General features: G+C 39.8%; 1 long non-coding RNA gene across 2 annotated transcripts in view; it reads left to right on the top strand.

Annotated features, from left to right (window-relative positions):
* The window catches only part of LOC126644855 (uncharacterized), a 68,938-nt gene that overhangs the window by 12,515 nt on the left and 40,187 nt on the right, over window positions 1–16,236 (top strand). For both annotated transcript variants that reach the window (XR_007630033.1, XR_007630034.1), the window contains one exon: window positions 7,420–7,527. This is a non-coding gene — a long non-coding RNA (uncharacterized LOC126644855). The remainder of the gene's footprint in view (window positions 1–7,419; window positions 7,528–16,236) is intronic.

Below are 16,236 nucleotides of genomic sequence, written 5' to 3'. Positions count from 1 at the left end.
AAAAAATACAAATGCTCAATAGGAGGACAGCCTACCAGTCACAACCAGGTGCTTTAGCACAAAGCAGCTGCACACACTGATGAGTGCTTGGCATAGGTGTACAAAGCTCTTCCATGAATTTATATGAAAGTGAAGAGGCAGAAGTTAAAGTGTTCTGAGGTAGGAAACAAAAGAGAGCTACCTTCTGCAGAGAAGAGAAAGCAAAACCTCTTGCTGATTTAAATTGACCCCAGACAAAGAGCCTGGGTACTTACTGAAAGATTAAACCTTTATAAAATGGTCTGCTCTCTCTATACACACAATTTTCTCTTTTGCCTACTGTTTTGATGACCTGGATAATGATGTGTTTGTTGAGAAACATCTCTTACCACACTGACATGGTCCAGAGCCAGACTATGATGACGAGTCCTCTGCATCAATCATTGTCAGATGCCTCTACGACCTCACGGCAATAAACCCTGCCACAGTTGTGTTTCCTCTGCTCATCTCTAGTTACTCATCTCCCACTTCCAGTGAGCCATTCCCTGAAGTCCCCTTTCATCAGCTCCTGTGAGGTGACAGATGGCCAAGGGTTCTGCTGTCAGCACGGGGTCAGCAGTGAGAAATGTACAGTAAATGTGATGGCACTGGGGACAGAGCACACAGGACACTCACCATCTCAGCACAAACCCAGAGCTCATATGACACCATTTTTCTTGCCTAAGCTAACTACAGAACACGTTCATGGCCAGGCAGTAAGCAGTCAAACACACAGAGGGAAACTGCTGGGGAAAAAAAGGAAGGCAGAATAATTTGGCATTTTGCACAGTTTGTACAACCAAACCAAACAATACAATTGTTTCTACTTTGATTTTGGGAAAAGAACAAGCCAAGAACATTTTTTTTTTCATTAAATTTGCCTCTATCTGATAATCTGTCATCCCCATTCATTCTTCTGTTTTCTCCACTATCACCTTCCTGTTCTCATCTGTCTTGGAAATATTCTTATCTGAGATCTTCTCTTCAGTTATCCAGAGGGCACTGAGTACTTCACAGCCCATATTTATCCAAGACCGAGCTTTCATTTAACACATATTATTAATCTTACTATGGCTGTGAATTCTCAAGTGGCCCTAAAATTTGTAGGTTTATAGTAAAAAACCCAAACAGACAAAACCAAACCAAACCAAACAAAACAAAAAGGGGCACATACACACACACACACACACAAACACACAAAATTTCCACAACTTTTCATGGCTCAGAGCTGAAAACATTATTGCTGCTGGAGTAATATTCTACTGAGAAGGCTGAGAATTCGGGAAAGGCCAGGGGATCACAAGTAATTGTGTTACAGCGATTTAACGAGCTTCCAGTCACTTGCCAAATCACAGTAATTTTTTATATTTATTTTCATCTACTATCCCATCTACTGTGTCAAATACATTCTGTGAAATCACTGTTTGACTCACTGAGTAGCTCGACCACTCGCAGATAGCTGTTAATACCCTGAGGATGTTTATTTACAGTCAGGTCTGTCTTCATTTAATATGCATATATGAAAAGCAGTAGCAAAACACTGCTAGATGATTCACATTGTTTCTCTCTGCTTGGTGAATAACAGAAAAAATTATCAGTAAATTTCCCATAAGAATTAGAAATTAACTCATTTCATCTGTGCTTATGCAAGTTTCACTCTCCTTCCTGCAAATATGCAAGTAATTGCTTTTTACTGTCTGTGCAAAGTGAAATTAGAGATGTGTTTTGTACATGACAGTGCTTGTGCTGGCAATGGTTGTGTACATTCGGGAGTAGCTTGAGAAAGGGATGTGACTTACCTGAGGCAGCAGCACAGCTCAGCCTTTGAGTATACCAAATCAATCTGTAAAGCTAAATATTGGTAAAAATAGTCATCAATCAAGTTATCATAGCAAGGTCATTTGAGAAAGTGAGAATCTGTCTTTCTGTATTCTGAACCTGGAAAAAAGTGGTTAAATATGCACATTATCCATGTGCACTTGTCTTCAGATCTAATTCCTGCCCTCTTTGTATGTCTTTTATATGCAGGAGGGTCTAATGACTATAAATGAATAATACACCCTTGTGGGAATGATTACATGATTTCAGATTTTACTTCCTTGAGTATAAAAAGAGGTGACAGATTAAACTTTATGGGTTGTCATTGTTCCACTGTGTTTGGGACAACACTTTAATGACATTTTCCCATGCACTGGTATCAAAGGCACAGAGAGTTTGGGAGAGAAATTTGCTTCAAGGTAAGAATTCACGTAAAGTGCAGTGGCATTTCTGAGAGGGGCAAGACAGATCACATCCAATATCACGCTTCCTTGGTCCAAGATGAGAGGGGCACTGTGGTTTGACAAGGGCTATGCAGGAGTCACGCCCAAGTTACAGGTGAGCCATTGCAATATGTCACCTCTTCTGCACATCTCACCCGTTCTCACCAAGTTACATGGCCTGGCAGTTCCTTTGAAGTTTGTTTGCCTTGCTGAATGCTGAATTCCCTGGACAGGAGTTTACACATGCGTGCTAAAAAAAAAAAAAAAAAAAAGAAAAAATAAAAAAAGAGAGAGAGAAAGTAATTCTAGAAGGGTATTATTGCTCAGAGAACGTAATTACAATTTTGTCATTAAGAAATTACTGACCTACATAATTGATACTCAGAAGTGTAAGTGATACTGTAGACAACCTATCTCCTATTAGATCCCAGCAAGGGAGCTTGCCATCTTTTTAAACTGATGCATTAGTATGTGTCAGATTCAGACACCCATCTGAAATTACTAGCTGTAATTAATATAATTAATTATCTACTATTAGGTGCACCTATATTTTGGTAGGACCCTTTCAGAGAGCGAGATAATTTGATATATTAGCTGGAAAACATCCAGATATTTTATATCTAAAATGATTAGGAGGCAATAAGACACGTTTACTGCTTTCACAAATAATTCTGTAATGAGGTTGTAGGAAAACAATGAAGTTTACAAGTAATAAATCAGGGCAATGTTAAAGCTGTTGATAATTGCACTACAAATAGAACCTAGAAAAATTTTCTGGCAAAGAGTTTGTCATCGTTGAGCAATACAGCTGTGATGACTGACCCTATTCACTAACTGAGGGGACAGTTTGATCAAAGGAAAAGGTGATCCTTTGCTGGAGATGACACAATATTACACACTGATTCCTTTATTTCCTAAAATGCCTTATTGTTTCAAGAGCGAATAAGCAACTTAAAAAGGCTAATTAAACCCAAATAAAAAGGAAAACTTTCCTTTGTGATCACTCTTTTCTCTTTCTGACACAAAAAGGGAACAGAGAGTGGGTTTGCTCAAAGAAAATGCTCTCAACTCTGAAACCATATATTATTAACAATTTTTTCTTTCTCAAGAAAAAAAAAAAATCTAAAATTACTTTTGAACAACAACAACGATGCTTGTCTTTGCCTTAGGCATGACCCCAACAGAAATTTTTTATACTTTGACACAAAGTGTAAGCTGCATTTTGTATTCCAACAAGAAGTATTTTAGACAGAACAATGATTTCTCCAGCATATTACAAATTTCACTGATCTCTGCTGTGCTGCACTGAAAAGACACATTATAACCCATCTGTGAAAAAGAGGAGACAAGTTATTAAGGGACTATTAGATAAACATGAGCAGGAGAGTACAAAGGTTATGCTGCCCTTATGAGCCATTTAGTAATGGCACTACACTTATATACACCTACATACACTTAATAATTATATGATGACATAATTAGGTCAAAACACACAGCTTTTTCACGGTCACTTTCATGCCATGAAACAATGAAGTGATACCTCACTTTGTGCTGTCCCAGATGACATGTCCACACTATGCACTAGCGTAGGGCAAGGTACTGGCTCAGGCCTGAAACCTATTTACAAGAAGACATGGTTACTGGCAGCAGTGATGGTTTTTTGGCTGGTGGGGATCTCAAGAAAATGATGTAGTGCTCAAGAGTCTGTGTGTGTGTGTGTAACACAATGTAGGATTCAGAGAATGATAACATAGAAAGAACAGTAAAAGTTATCTGTTGGAAAGATACAACTAACAAGAGGAGTATTTATTTCTTATAGATTTGAAAGCTGAAATATTGCCATTATCTATAAAGGACCTTATAACTTCCTCCAGTAAACTCCTTTTGTGCCCAGCCTATCTGGCAAAATCCTCTCTGAGGGTTATTGTGCTGGCACACAGACACACAATATCTCTGCAACATGTTAAAGCCTTCATTAAAGATATATCAGCTTTGTCACATGTTATATCAAGCTGTTGTGCATCTTCACTTGGGGATTTTGCTGACTCCATCCAAGTTCACAGGAGATGGAAATGTGGCAACAAATGAGCCCATGGAAAGGTCTGTAGGATGAAGCTGCAAAGTTCTCAACTTGTTAGTATTATCTTGATCATGAATGGCATCGGCTGTTGCTCTTTTATACAAAACTGTTCTTCTAAACCTTCTGCTGTGTGTTCACCACTGCTGCTTGCCACTGCTAAGACAGAAAACAAGGAAAGATTTTGTGAGGCTTATAAAGTTCCAGTGGGATGAGCCCTGCTAACACTGAGGTCATAGCCACCCCTACATGTGACAACATGCTGAGATTAATAATTCTGGCTTTTGGTGGCTCACTGTGTGCTAAGGACATTATGTCATTGCACAGCTGAGAATGTCAAAGTATGAGACAGGCTGCTTGTATTAGACCAGGCTGTCTGGGGTGAGATTAGGTAGCAAAGTATCCTGTCTCCAGCAAGAATCAGCAAGCGGATACAAAGGAAGGAGCAGAAGAAAAAAAGCAGGCATGCAGTGATTCCACTCCAGGGTGCTCTGCCAGTCTGCAGATCACTTATGGCTCACAGACTTGTTGGAGAGCTGCCTTTGCTTTTGACAACCTCCATTAGATCTGGACTCCATGAAGTTGCACAGTCACTGCACCTTAACTTCTAGCACCCATGGCATCCTAAGACAGGGAGTTCCATGATCCCACAGGATCCCCCACTAAAGAGCTTGCTGTCACAGCCCAAGCAGATCTTGTCCTTCACATTGTCATCTAGCAGCTCAAACTTCAAATAAGCTGCAACTTGAAAGAAAGGAAAACAAATTCCAGATGACCATCCTTTGAAAGCCAGAGTGCCCAGAATTTTTTTCTGTCACTGTCTACACGTAATCCATTCTCATCCCGAGTTCACCCACACATCTCGTAGGGCTGTGAGACATTTGAAATTTAATTTCCCCAAGGACAATGGACCTGTTTCCTAAAGCAGTCTGCCAAAATCTGTCAACTCATTTGTCCTTCCGTCAAACCTCACCAACAAGCAGGTTCCTTCTTGCTCCACCAGAAAGGAGTAGCTCCATGCAGGACTGGTTCGGCCAAAATTGGAGTCACAGTTACCAGTGGGACTGGCTAGCTGCTCCCAGCTGCTCCATATGCAGGCAGCTGCCTTCTTCTGATGCCTGCAGCCAGACGTGTTTGTTGGTTGGGTTTTTTTTCCCAGAAGAGCAGGGACTTTCGTCACAGATTGAATGCCAGCAGAGAGACTGATTTTAGAGATGTTTTTCCGCCATTCGTTTTCTGCTTCTAAATTTGTAGCGTAATAAATATTTAAGTAGAGATTATTTTTTATCTCCTTTGATAAAAAGTAAACTGCGAACTTCCTGTGAATGAAAAACAATGTAGTGATTGAAAATAATTATAACAGATGACTCATGAGTCTACAGTGGTTTTTGCATCAGCAAATAAAATTGGTCAGGATAGATGGAAAAAAGTGCATTGAAGTTTAACTACCAAATGCATCTTCCGAGTCCTCATTACCAAACCCTTTTCAAATGAAGTCTTTTTCATCGTAAATCACCCAGCTAAGTTTTGCATTTGCAAATTTTTTTTAATTAAAAAGCGAAAGAAGAAAAATGGAATAAGCACTCATAGTGACACCTCTTGAGAACAACGGGCTTTCCAAAATGCAAACAATTAGAGAAGTCTAAGCTATGTACTCACTCACACAAAGGGTATAAAACCCCAAAAACAGTGAAGGAGGAATTACTGTGCCGAGTGAAGGCCTTTCCAGTTTTTACTTATTTACTGTTTCTCCCTTACAGTCTTCTATTGAAACTCTTGCATTTCATCAACAGCTTTTTAGCTTCAGGACTCTTTTTCCCATAGGATTCTAGACTTTGCCAGATTGGACCAAAGCAATCCATTAATATGGTAAGCTATTGTCTATGTTCTTCTGTTAAGAGCTGCCAGTACTAACTATTTGAGGTGAATATTGACTGAGAGATAAATTAAAAGTTGGCTAGAACACTCGAGTATTGTTTATTTTCTCTTTTAAGAACATTTTCTCCCATTCTATAATATTTGGGAGTGGGAAGAAAGTACTCCTTCCTTGAAACAGATACCTTTTCCTTCATAGTCTTTCCTGGTCCTGTTTCTTCTCTTACCTGCTTTTATATTCTCCATTACAAAATTATTTGCATGCTAGTCTGTCCAGAGAGAAGCTGACACCCCATCTTTAACAAGTCCTTGAGAAGAAAGTCAAAGAACACATAGGAAATGCAAACATAAAGAATTTAAATTATTTGCTCAGGATTGTGTTAATAACAAATTCAGAAATATTTAATGAAGACCAAATCTTGAATTTCTTTTGCTGGGGAATCAAATGGTTTGAAATGATATCTAAAGAGCAGCTGTTTTATCTCAACTGAAAGAAGCAGCACAACGGAGTCAGGTATTTTATTCAGCTAACACAGGCCCCAAAGGGTGATTAAGGATACACCTAGAAACGACTGAGGGGAAACACAGCTTATCACAAGGCAACACTAACCAAGAAAATCTGAACTTGCACCCTTCATGGAGCTTGTATGTTTACTTTTCCTCTGAGCCCATATTACTGAGCAAGACTCACAGGCCCATCTCCCAAATACAGCTTGGTGCTCATGGCATTCACCCAGCAACTTCCCAGGTTAGCAAAGAGCATTCTTGGTCATGTTTACCACACATTTAACCACCAGGATGTATCAGGTGGATAACCCTAATGCCTCTCTTCAAGCTGGATAACTCTGCCAGATCCCAGGAGGTGGATAACTCTATTCAGTGGGGGTTAGGGTCATGTCCCTCTCTCATGGACTATTTATGCACTTCACATTGGACAGCTGTTGGTTGACTCCAACCACCACTATTCTACAGCCTGCTATCAATGTATTTGCTCAGGGTCTGAATCTCTGAGGATTGCACGCTAAAAACCTCCCAGTGAGATCAGGGGAGCCATTCTTAGGAGTTAGGATTGCGATGAGTGCTCAGCTCACCTCTGTACTGACCACAGAGTGTACTGAACACCATCCCTCTGTGTTTTCTTTGCAGCCAGTTATTCTTTGATATCTTACTGCACTGCCTTTTTGACAGTTTTTCTACTGGTGGGCTGACAAGGATCCATGACAGCTGTCCTGCTTCTGACCTGCTACAGCATGGATATCTGGCTCTGTCTCTATAGGACTGTTCTTCATTCAACAGGTAAGGCTAAGCCAGGTATCTCTGCATGACTATACCTCATACTATATAAATATGCATAGCATTGTCTGCATTCAGCCTGGAGCCACCCTTCCCTGTCTCTGTCATACCTTAATGTTTCTAACACAGTTGTCAACAGGAACCTCCTAGACAACAGCCCAAAGATTCCTCCCTGCTTGTGGGCTGTCTCTGTCTGTAGGTAGAACAGTTACCTCTGTAGGACGCATTGTAAAATGGTTGTCAAACTTCCCTTGCTCGGTGCCTGTCTCACCTCTGAAGTTCCCAGAGGTGACCAAAAAAAAAAAAAAAAATTAGACCTGGAAGGTGAAAGTATGGAGCCAGACTCAGACTGGGAGTTCAGCAGAACTTGCAGGGTCGAGCCTAGATGGGCCCCAGGAGATGAGGCCGGGAAATTTATAGTCAGAGTAGTTGTTGGCTCTGGGTATCAGGTCAATCTCATTATCTTCAACACAGTCAAAGAAGATGAACTCACAGAGTACAAACCTTGCACTGCAAACCACTTACACAGCTCTGCTGTACTAATTACATTAGTACTGCTTTCCCTTTCAGCCTAAGCAATCGCTGCTTCTGCCTCACATGGCACCTGGAGTTCAAACTCCTCCTCACCTCCCACACAAGCCCTGCTGTTTCGTGCCCTGTGCTCTGTTAACAGCCACTGTGCTCATGCCAGCAAGGCAGGTGTTTTATTTTGGTTTGGATGACGTTATTCCCATATACAATTGATAAAGGGCTCTGGGATGAATGATAAGACACTATCTTCAATTATTGAGGCCAAACTCTGAATTTTTTTCCCAGGTTCCGTAACAGGTTCTTCTCATAAGGGGCTTGAAAAACTTAATCAGTTGAATAAATAAATCCAGATTGAGAGTCCTGCGCCAGTTCAGCAGAGTCTTGCTAATAAAGCTCTTGATCAGCACATGGGAAAAGTCTCATAAAATGTCTCTTTTCCCACCAGCTGCTGTCCTGGCTTAAGAAAAAAAGCTCTTTTCAACTGCCTGCTACATCCTGTTCTCCTTTCCCTGAATAGCCCTGTACAACTTTCAAGTTATAACATAAGCAAACCAAGAAACTGCTTTCTTTTCTTTCCCCACAACCTCAGAAGTAGAGCCCACACCAAAAACAAACCCCTGAGCACATAAACATCTTTAAGCACACTCAGCCTTTTAGACAAAGGCTCATAAAGGGCTCATACACAGTTAATTTTCTGTTGAACAGGCTTGGTACCATGGAAATTAACTCATGGATTAAGATCTGGAAATTGCCAAATTATTGTTTTGATTTTAATTACTGGCACGTGTGTCTGGAATAATTTTTTTCAGAGTCACATAAGGCCATTTTAATGGTGGCTGGGCAAGAGAAATACAAAGCTTTCAAATGGCTGGTGAGGTGTCTTCAGCAGAGATTATATCCCTTTTAATCATGTAACATTCATGTTTCTTGAGTTCTCTGGCATCCAGATTCTGGTGTTTGATTGGGATAGGATGACATTGCTTCAAGTCTCTGTCATATGTGCAGTCCAACAGCAGGTTACACACATCTGCCACGGGTTAAAAACAACACAGTGTGTTTACTCATCTAAGGGCTAAGTTAGAGTGTGGCAGCTGCTTTGTAATAAATTTGGAGTGCTCTAACTCTGTAAGGTAGAGCTCTAGACTGACTACTTATTCTTTACAAATTAACATTGAACATTATTTAAGGTAGGGATTAAAAAACTTTCTTGGAGCTTAAAATGGGCATGCAGGATTTCTTTATGGTTTGTTCTTGTTCCACTGACATTTTTAGATCAAGGATTTCTGCCACTCTTCCAAGGACAGATAAGCACACACAGACAGGTTCTACCATTAAAGTGTCTCAGCTTTGTTTAGTAATAAATATTGAAATAAAAATTCTATTTTGGACTGGAGACATTTGCTAAACAAGGGTGAAGTACATTGATCTGAGCTACTTAGCTAATCAATAAGCTTTTGCATGCTTATCTGGAAACCTGTGATCATCTCAACTGCAGCTCCATTTCACCAATTACAGTAAGAAAGGTTAAGCTTGGATTTATTTTTATAAGCAACCTGATTAAGAAAAAATACTTTTTCTTCATCTTTTTCAGTACTTACAAAGTTCATAAAGCCACCATCTAAGTAACAAGCATCATATTTGCTTGAGAACTGCATCTCTTCTTGATGGCTCAGTAGAACAGTGTGCTTGAGTGCAGATAACACATTAATTACTGTAGAAACTGATAACATATTCCTGCATATTTTGCAAAACTGTGAAGTCTGTTCTGCTGAGTAGAAGGATGCAGTGTTTCAGTATGTTTCTACTACACCATGCTGGATCAGGAAAAAGCAGAGAAGGCCTTCAAATGGTGGGAAGAAACAAAAAGTTCACAGGCCTTAGTGTTTTGGGGGCACTTCAGTGACCCCAATAGCAATCTCCAAGGCAGCTGCTCTAGTGTTGGTAGGATGGGCAGTGGAGCACCCCAGAGGGATACACAAGGAGACTCCCTGGACAGAACCTGAAGGGTGAGAGAAACTCAACAATAGCTCACAGCTCACGCCACAGCGCCAGGACACCTGAGTGGGGCCAAAAGCATCAGTGGTCAAACCCCTCTCCCCATAAAAAAAATCCCTTAGGGAACACTGACAAACAGGAGCACTGTGGCACTTGTCAGGCAAGAAGGACACTGTAGCTCAACCAGGGACAAATGGTTTCCACCTGCAGAAGGCCCTGGACTCAGCTCTGCATCCATCACGACTGAGGCAGCTGCCCAGATAGGGCTCTGATGGGAACAGGCTGTACCCCAGTGCCAGCAGAACAATGCCTGGCTCTGAGCCTGCTGTCACCAGCAGAATTTGGGGGTTTTTGTCATGGGTTGGTCTACAGGAAACCAGGCCCATGGGCAACAGATGTGGTACACCTGCCTCAAAGCGGAAAAAGGATCTTAGTGAAAAAGTGAGCAGTGCTAATCAAAAGAGTTTTAATCTGGACTTGAAAGGGGAAAGGCATAAAACCAGGCTGGCTAGAGGTAAACCTGGGGGTGGTAGGGGAGTGTTTGAGGGATGGTGTGATGGCAAGGTCCTTCAGGCTGCTCCACGCTGTGCTGAGCACACTGGAGCCCATCCGAAATGTCCATGTTCTAACATGCACAGCCCCTCAGCCACCTCCGCGGGGCGGGGGATGGACATTCACGGGGCAGCAAAGACATCAGGATGATTCACGGTCTCCGTTCAGGTTATTTGCAAGAAAGTAAAGACATTTCATTTTGATAAAGGGATCTCTGAGTTAGAACTTTGGATTTAGCTGTCATGAGTTTACCTCATATTTCCAGTCTCGGCGTCGCCCGCCAAAAATTTTCCACACCATGGTGTTTACTGCAGACCGTGCTCTGTCCTGCTGCACTGACACACAACCCACCCACAGCATTACTTCTGCTGTCTCTCAGTGTCCTGATACCCACTCTTGTCCACAGTGGTTACATGGCAAGTCAGACCAACAGTGGAAATGGGAGCAATTACAGCATGAGGTTTGGAAGGGGGAGGAGAATATGAGCCCTCAATCTTCACTTACATCAGTGGACTGCAGATAAACCTTGTGAATTCACAGTAAAGCGCTATCTTTGGTCAAATCCAACCAACAGGATAAAGCATAGCAGACAGATTCCCTTTATTTTTCAAAGATATCCTTGAATTTCAAGCCTTTAAATTTTCAGTTTTCATAAAACTGACTGGTTCAAGCTTTTGTTGGCAGATTATTTCTTTAAGTTGTAGATGGTAATGTCTTTAATAAATTCTGTTTTTCAAATTTCAGCCTAAGCTTTTTTTCTTTCAAGGCTTATTTCAGTACTAACAAGAAAGTAACAATGAATTTATAACAAAGACTTTCAAATACAAAGAAGGTAAATGACCACTTCTACTTGGCTCTTCCAGGTCAAAATGGACAGTCAAATAATATCACAGTGATGTTATGTTTGTAAACTTTAGATAAACTATAAGGAAGACTAATAAATGCATTCTTAGAAAAAAAAATTAAGAAAGGCATTTCTGAAAAGGTAAGAAGTAATAAATTTGAAATTATATCTCATTATTATTTAAAAAATACATCCTTGTTAGAGTGGGAAGGAGAAAATATTAATATTTTACGAGATAACTCTCTAAAAAGAAGTTAAATATCCTGAATACTTTAATACTTCAAATAAAACTGCCTTTGCTCAAATATTTTACACTTTTCAGAGGACATCCACCATGTCTAACTGCAAGTTTTGTCATAACCTATGCTTGAGTGATATTACTATGAAACCTCCAATTTACCCTTTGAAAAACTGAAGGTAACCTGAGCCATAACAGAAAGGAAACAAAACAAAAATGTTGCAGCTATAGACTGAACATGGACAAACAGCCACTGTTCAGTTCCTTTTATGCATACATACTTTCTAAAACCCAGAGGGATTCCCCAAGTGCATATTCAAACAAGGTCTAATTTTACTAAAAATCTAGGACCTTTTTTATTGAAGTTTGAAGGAAGGTAGAAAGCCCATTCTACAGGATGTTGAAAAATTCTGACATTTATTTTTCTTCTGAGACAGAACTCAAAGCTGCTGCTTCTAAGTGTTATATTTAAAACTAATAATAATGTTTATTTATTAGAAAAAAAACCCAACCAAACAAGAAAATCCAACCACTTTGCTCCGAAGACAATTTCTTCCATTTTAATTAATTACATCTACATATTTCAAAACAGTTAATGTTAGGTGAAAAAAAAAAAAAAAAAAAAAACACAACACAAAACCAAAATACTATTCTATCCAGAAAGCATCAGGAGAGAACATTAAAGGTTATGTAAATGCATTTTTCTGGGAGTCAGGGAATTTCTCCACAAAAATATATTTCTCCAAAATACTATGACACAGACATTTTCTAATGGCAAATTGCTTCTGCTGGTGATATCCCAACTGGCTGCAGTTCCTGTCTATGATGAACTGCTTGGCCAGTTTGCTTATCTCCTTTGTACTTGCAGTTCTCTTTGCAATATGCAGCTTGTCAGAATGATTTAGAAAGTGTCTCCTTCCCACCTTACGCTTAAAAGCCCAGCATAAAAATAACCCATTAAAACACAAATAATATTAATCTCTCGCTTCTGATCTAAACCCTAAGAGATGTAAAGAGGAAAGATGTAATTTACCCATCGTCTTGCTTCAGCCTAGGGTTAATTGTATGTAATTATATGTAAATCAAGAAACATTTGTCATTTTTTTCACAAATACATCCAGTGATTGAGATACCAGAACTCTTTAGACAACCTGTTTTCTACTTTGTGATTCAGTTATTGCACTGTTATAAAGAGTGTCTAATCTTAAATACTGGAAATTTCTCTTTTTTGGGGTTTAAATCCAATAGGACTTCCTTCTGTGGATCCCAGTCATGCCAGCAAGTAGGTCGTTACCTATTCTTCAAGCTGGCCTGTTACACATTTGAACACAGTTATAGAGTGTCCAGCCAGTCTTCCCCTTTCAAAGCCAAGTAGCTGTTATTTTTTCAATTATTCCTTGTAAGTCATGGTTTCTAGACCTCTGATTATCATATCTAGGTTGTCACCATCTAGTCCATGTTAGTCCACTGCTTTCTTAATGCCAAAACCTGGACTTTGAACTCTCCAATACATGTTCCAGGTAGTTTCTTTCAAGTGTCTAACACAATGTCAGCACAATATTTATTTTCTTTTTTTTTTCTTTTGTTTGGTTGGAGGCTTGTGTGTGTGCTTTTTTGGTTTTGTTTTTTTTTGGCTAGTGAGGGATTTTGAGGGGGGAGATTTTTTGGTTTGTGGCTTTTTTTGGTGGGAAGAGTGTTGGGGGTTGAGGTTTGTTTTGTTTTTTTAACAGCATGATATTGTTGGGTCTTATTAAATTAGTGAAGGGGTTTTTTCCCCACCCTCAAATTCTCTGAATTTCTCTGAGGTTTGTACAGTGTTCTGAAAGAGATATGTGTTTCAAAATCGCATCACAGGATCTGGTATAACATAGCATCTAAAATCAAATCTCTCTAACTATAGCATTCTAATTTTTGCTCCTCCAAGTGCATTTGCATTTGCAGTTTTTCTGCTTTGGGAGAAAAATATAATACATTGAGAGTGAAACTGCACTAAAACCTTAGTAGAAATGCCCAAAGCTGCAAACAGATCTGGAAGCAAAGCAAACAAAGAAAGCATAGACAAGAAGTCATTAATATTTGTGAAATAGTCATGTAATCTGGACAAAGAGCAACAGAAATATGCCGAAGAAAACTAATTAGGGTCTAGTTTTGATTGATATTCCTTCCACAAGGCCGACACCAGGCATTTAGGAATTCGACTAATGTAGAATATTAAAATAACTGCCATGTTAATGAAAACTTATAAGGGACTACAGCAACAGAGCCATGATGGACCCTCACACAGAACAGCCCACCTTGAAACAGGTGCATTGATGATGCCAATTTACATCAGTGACAGAACAGAATAATCACTTCTACAGGATTCTGGCTGAGAGATGAGTTTTACATCAGGGGAGAAATGAATATGCACAAAGCTGCTGACCACATTAAGTACAAGCTGGCACCTCTGGAAGTAAATTTGCAGGGATTTGTTGGCTTGCAGACAGATACTGCGTCTGCTGCTGCTCATCCTTTTGCCATGCAGTGGGAGATGATTAAAAAAGTTTCAGAGCTCCAAGTAAAGAATTGTCAACCAACTCTGCAACAGGACAAGAGGGAACTGCTAACTCTCCAAGATCTCTGAGCATTTGAAGATTGTAGAGTCTCTGAGGTGTAAGGGAGCATTTGTACCCTGGTTGTACCCAGATGAGCAGCACAAGGCAGAGCGTGAGTCAGTCACAGGTCCTGAACATCTTGCCAACTCCATGGTGGCATTACCATTCCTGTCAGCATCTTTGCAGCTGCACAGGGAGGAGAACTGTCAAGAATGTCAATTTTTAAGTGCAGCTGCAAGGAAAAGCTTTTGTTTTGTAAACACAATAATCAGGTGTGTCAGATGTGAGATTTTTCTTGGGAATTTCCAGTTCACAGAAAATTCTGAATTTTTCTGTCCATTCCAGCCTAATTCAGACTGAATACATTTCTTAGGTGAAATTTCCAAAGAACTGTGAATGCTGCTTGTCCACTGGTTCTGCCAGACAATACCAGCAAAATTAGAAAACAAATAAAAGCAGACAAAAAATCACAAACAAGCCCCCCCACAAACAAACAAACAAACAAACTAACTAACTAACTAACTAACTAACTAACTAACTAACTAAAAATAAAAAAGGGTATTTTTCTTCTTTTAAAGCAACACATCAGGGAAACCTGAGGGAATCACATCACTTGCATTCTGCTACATGAAAAAAGATCATTATAAGGCATCAAAACACCAGTGGAAGACAGAGATCTGCAACAGCTCCAGCACTCTTAACCCTCTTGAAAGAACTGTGAAAGCTGGGGTGACACAGGTATGGAAGCTGCATGTACAGAGAATGTCCTTTGCAGAGACTTTGAGCAGTGAGACACGTGGGAAGAAACAAGGAAGAGGCAAGATAGAACGTCCCTGTCCTCCAGCCATTATAGGGACGAGAGTGTCAAATTGATTAGACATGAGGTATAAGTGGCATCTCTGTTTTACATTTCCTAAGAGTCAGGTTCAGAAATGTCGTCCAGGTGCATTCACAATTTGCTTACCATTCTCCCCAGTCTGCAGAGACTGCTTTCAAATATGCCAGCCGTGCTGGACATTTTCCTGTATAATGCTCCGGGTTAGTAGCTGTCAGAGTTGGAAAATTAACTGGAATACATTAATTTTTCAGGTATGCCTGTGGCTGTTAATTTTCATCCTCTAGACAGAAAATGCCTTGTTACTTTATCAAACTGTTATGGTTCCTGACAGCTTAAATGCATATACAACATATATCCAAGCAATGAGCAGGATAACATGTACAAAGAAGCAAGTACAATCTACTAAACCAGCTGAAAAAAAAACAGGTGTTGAAAAATGCCATGCCTCAGACTAACTGGTCTATGTTTATTAATTAATATGAAATACAATTAGCAATTACATAGAATGTAGAATCTCTTTCTGTTTTGCTTCTTAATTAGTACAATAAAATGTTAACTATGAAAGAAATTTATGTTCCAACCTTACTACACTGGAATTTTCCACTGCTGTGTGGAACACTGAGAAAGAAAAAGCTGTGTTGTAATTCTGCAATGATCTACATCTTAAATAATTCAAAAGGGAAGTTCACTGTATGCCTGCAACTCTGATTACAGTGGAAGACAGGGGCTCTGGACTGCCCACTGATTAAAAGCATCTGCAGCATCCTATTTATAATTAGGAACCTGAAAAAAACAGTGCAGGAAAATGTGTAAATGTTCCTCAAATATCATAGAAAATGCTGAGGCTGTAGAGTGATAAATTACCAGACCTGTAATTCAATCTCGGCTTTCTAATGATCTCATCGATCAATCATACTTCATGGCTGCAATTCATGATATCATCTGCACCCCCTCTATTGAGTTATGGCTTTGTTATAAATCCCACATTATCCATTATCCTTACATTCAATATACTCTACCTTATTACAGTAGCACTCAACTGCACCGCCAGACTTGAGGGGCTATCGGTTTTCCAATTAGAAATTCTGGCTTCCAAAGGATCAGCCAGGAGAACATACTC

This window comes from Myiozetetes cayanensis, unplaced genomic scaffold (genome assembly GCF_022539395.1).
Source record: "Myiozetetes cayanensis isolate MyiCay16 unplaced genomic scaffold, myiCay2020 scf1, whole genome shotgun sequence".
NCBI lineage: Eukaryota > Metazoa > Chordata > Aves > Passeriformes > Tyrannidae > Myiozetetes > Myiozetetes cayanensis.
Note: the sequence above shows the minus strand (reverse complement) of the source record. Positions and strands in the feature narration are given on the sequence as shown.